We start from the raw sequence: 4,279 nt of genomic DNA, 5'->3' as shown, positions 1-4,279 counted from the left end.
ACCTACATTTCACCATTTAAATATAGGCTAAATATGTTTTCCATGTCCATAGAATGGAATATTATGAAGCTATTAAAAGTATGGAGCCCTGGTGGCACAGTGGTTAAGAGCTATAGCTGCTAACCAAAAGGTCGGCAGTTCGAATCCATCAGCCACTCCTTGGAAACCCTATGGGGCAGTTCTACTCTGTCCTAGAGGGTCGCTGTCAGAATCAACTCAATGGCAATGGGTTATTAAAAGTATATCTGCAAGAAATCTTTAATATGAAATAAAAGTACAGGATACAGAATTGTACATAAAGTGTGAGCTCTACTGCTTAAAACAAAAGCTCACTGACAGAAGAATGGAAATAAATATACCTAAAAGTTAATGTCCATTGCCTCTCAGAAGTAGGATTACCATTCTTTTTTGCCTTATTATATTTCTAAATTTTATCTACTGAACATAAAGTTAAAATTGAAAATGAAACAAAAAAAAACCAAGAAACACCAAGAATGGGTGATACTGAGGCCAAAGAAATGGAGCCCTAATGGTGGAATTCAGGCACCACCAGGGGGAGACTTGTTGGAATCAGAGCCATCGTGTGCCTGTAGAATGACCCCACCTATGCAGTGGTCTATAGACCTGACCATTGAGCCAGCTCTGACAATGCTGGCTTTTGGAAAGAGCCGGAAGTGTTTGTGAGGGGCAGTTGGGATGCTTGGTGCTTTCCTGTCACAGAGCCGGGAGATCCGATTAGAATCAGCCCTTGTTATGGGGTCCTGCTGGAGGGGAAAGATGGGCCCCTACAGTGCCTGGCCCTACTTCCTGAGAAGAGCAAACGAGGCCTCCAGGTATGATCAAGACTGGTCCAGCCAGGTGTAAATTGGAATGCTTGTCAGATCGGCCTCCTCAAGGCACTGCACATAGCAATGAAATAATAACAAGTTTATTTATATCACTTTTATTGACATATTAAGTTTTGTTCCATTTCGTTTTGTTTTTTCAATCCTGCAATTCCTCCAAGTTTTGATAAGATTATTTTCATTTCCTGTTGAGAACATCTGCTCAGAGGCATGAAGCCTATTTAAACACCTTTGGCAAATCTGGAGGGCATTTCCTGCAGACCTGAGTCCCCATCACTGCCCAACCACGCACTTTTCTGAGCTCACTGACTCAGCCTCTGCGGCCTCCTCTCGATGCATAAATCCCTTGTTCGTGTAACAAGCACGCTCTGAGCTCCTCCATGAGCTGGGACCCCTGCTTGTCCCACGGAGCAGGGGGGACACAGACAGGAGATAATCTAGGCCAGACTGTGTGTTCTTTCTGGGGCCTTCTCTCCCTCTTCATTCCCCATAGCTTCCCACACGGGGCCAAGGAGGACTTGAGGAGCCGCTGAGGAGAAGTGGGTGTGGGCATTGTGTCATGAGACATGGAGTGTGTCTCCCTCGGGTTTGGTTTCTAAGGTGAATTCTACCGCCCACTAACTCTGTGACCTTGGGGGTCACATGAACTCTTCAAATCTCAGTCATCTCCTCTGTAAAATGGGAGTTAAAAAGAGCACCTTACTCCTAAGGTCACTGCAAGGTCTAAATGAAGTAATGCATATGAAGCACATAGCATGAAGCCTGGCTCATCCCAGGTGTGACTTCTCATTGTGCTTGTTACTTATCATGATTTTTCTCCTCTGAGAAGCACAGCAGAAGCTTCCACTTACTGGCTTCGCAGTTACTCCACCCAGGGGAGAGTCTCTGTCCTGAACTATCCAGGCCTGGCACTTCAACCCTGACTCCACAGTGCAGAGGGTCCAGGCAAGACATGCTAGCAGGAACATCCCAGGCTGATCAACTCGGTGTCTCCAGCAAGAATGTGGAGCCAGACATAAGGCTGGTGATTTGTCAGAGTTTGCTGAGTTAAATAATCAGAGTTTGCCATTTTAAAGCAACTTCTTGGTGGCCACCTTTGCCATGAGGCCAAGTGGAAACAGAAGTCTTCAGTGTATATAGTTGGGGTCAGACTCAAAAGCCTTGAATTGGAAAGCCTGATGTGTCCCTATCTACCTCCACAACTCTTCTTATGCCACTGATCCCCCCTCACTTGTCTAGGTGCCCTTTCTATTCCATAAGAAGAGGCTTGCACCCTCCTGCCTCAGGGCCTTTGCACTTGCTGTTTTCTCTCCCCTGGAGCCCTGGTGGTGCAGTGGTTAAGCACTCAGTTACTAACCAAAAGGTTGTTGGTTCAAACCCACCCAGCGGCTCTGCAGGAAAAAGACCTGGCGATCTGTTCCCTGAGGGACAGTTCTACTCTGTCACATGGGGTCACTATGAGTAGGAATTGACCCAATGGCACCTAAGAGCACCAGCAAATGCACTATGCAGCTACCTCCACCTGCTTCCCAACTCCCCAATTTGTCTAATTTCTTCTTGTTCTTTGTTTACCCAGCCTCCTCTCCCCCGTTTCCCTAATCCAATTGGTAACCATGTCTTCATTCTTGCGTATCTTCAGTTGGTATTTGTCTTTTCCATGAGGCCAGCTCCTGGACTGCAGGGACCATATCAGCTTTATTCTCCAGAGGCTACCCCACACCTACCGCAGGTCCTGCACATGGTGGGTGCTCGGGGTCTGTGGAAATCCAAATGGATGAAACAGTCACAATTTTTCCCAGACAATATGTGGCTCCATGAGGCTGAGGGAGGCTGATGGTGCTGCAGTTGAATCAGATTTAATCAATGGGATTTGTCAAGGAAGCTGGTTCATTTTCATGGATGTTGACAAGCATCCCTGCAGCCAGCACTACCTTTGCTGTGCCTGAGAGGCTGTGTTCTCCCTCCTCCCTTGAGGGGTTCAAGATAATGGGAAAATGCTGCTGAAGACCTCCCTTCTGCAAAGAACTGATGTCAGACGAGGAGAACCAGACAGGCTCCTGTACCTTGTGTAAACTCTAGCATTAGAGCATACCTCAGATATGCTCTGTAGGAGAAGTGAGGTGATTCTTTTCCCCAAGGAGGAGAAAATAAAGGAAATTTAACTAAAAGGTTTGGGGTATTATCCCCTATATGACAACCAGGTGATCAGGAAAGGGATTCTTCGTTGCAGGGATGTCACCACAGCCAAATCTCTGGGCATGAGACCTGTGCCCTTTGAAGGCTGTGGAGTTCAGAGCAAGCTAGAGAGATGAGACTTTGGGCCTAGGTTAGAGTCACAGCCTAGAGAAAATTAAGAGTAGCCACCCTGTGGTCTTAATACATCACAAGAATTGAAACAAAGGGGAGCTGCTGTAAGTGAGAAGAGGCAACATCTTAGAGTTGTTTCGTACAAGGGAGCCCTGGTGGCGCAGTGGGTAAGAGCTCGGCTGCTAACGAGAAGGTCGACAGTTGGAATCCACTAGCTGTTCCTTGGAAACCCTGTGGGGCAGTTCTACTCTGTCCTATAGGGTCACTATGAGTTGGAATCGACTCGACGGCAATGGGTTTTCATAAAAGGATCGTATCACTGCAACTGCTGAAGCAGTTTGAAAGTTGTTTTCAAATCAGTTTTTATACCTGTTTTGGATTGAATTGTGTGCCCCAAAAATTTATGTTGAAGTCCTAACCGCTGGTATATAACCTGGCTTAGAAATGTTGTTGTTGTTGTTAGGGGGTGCCATCAAGTCGATTTCAACTCATAGTGACCCCATGTGACAGAATAGAACTGCGCCATAGGATTTCCTAGGCTGTAATCTTTTTCACAGGAGCAGACTGCTACTTTCTCCTACAGAACCACTGGCTGGGTTCAAACCTCCAACCTTTTAGTTAGTAGATGGCTGCCTAACTGTTGAGCCACCAGGGTGCCTGTTTGGAAATAGGGTATTTGAAGATGTTATTAGTTAACATGAGGTCATACTGGAATAGGGTGGGCCCTAATCTTATTTGAGCAAAGTCTGTAAAAGAGGAAAAGAGAGAAAGAGGAAAGACGGTCACATCAAGATGTATCTATACACCAAGGAACCCCTTGAGCTACCAGACGCTGAGAGAGACAAGAAAGGATAGCCCCCTAGAGCTTTGAGAGGGAGCATGACCTGCTGATACCCTGAATTTAGAATACTTGCCTCAATGATAAATCTATGTTGTTTAAAACCACCCATTTGGTGGTATTTTGTTGTGACAGCTCTAGCAAACTAATACAATGTCTATATTGGATAATCAGTAATTTACTGTCTCTGCATTGTTCTAGAGAGATTGTTGTTGTTAGGTGCAGTCGAGTGAGTTCCAACTCATAGGGACCCTTTGTACTACAGAAGGAAAACACCGCCCAGTCCTGC

At 46.0% G+C, this 4,279-nt stretch overlaps 1 protein-coding gene across 1 annotated transcript in view; it reads left to right on the top strand.

The window, feature by feature from the left end:
- The window catches only part of CLSTN2 (calsyntenin 2), a 428,729-nt gene that overhangs the window by 255,495 nt on the left and 168,955 nt on the right, over positions 1-4,279 (top strand). The gene's annotated exons all lie outside the window — the stretch shown is intronic.

This window comes from Trichechus manatus, unplaced genomic scaffold (genome assembly GCF_000243295.1).
Source record: "Trichechus manatus latirostris isolate Lorelei unplaced genomic scaffold, TriManLat1.0 scaffold00132, whole genome shotgun sequence".
NCBI lineage: Eukaryota > Metazoa > Chordata > Mammalia > Sirenia > Trichechidae > Trichechus > Trichechus manatus.
Note: the sequence above shows the minus strand (reverse complement) of the source record. Positions and strands in the feature narration are given on the sequence as shown.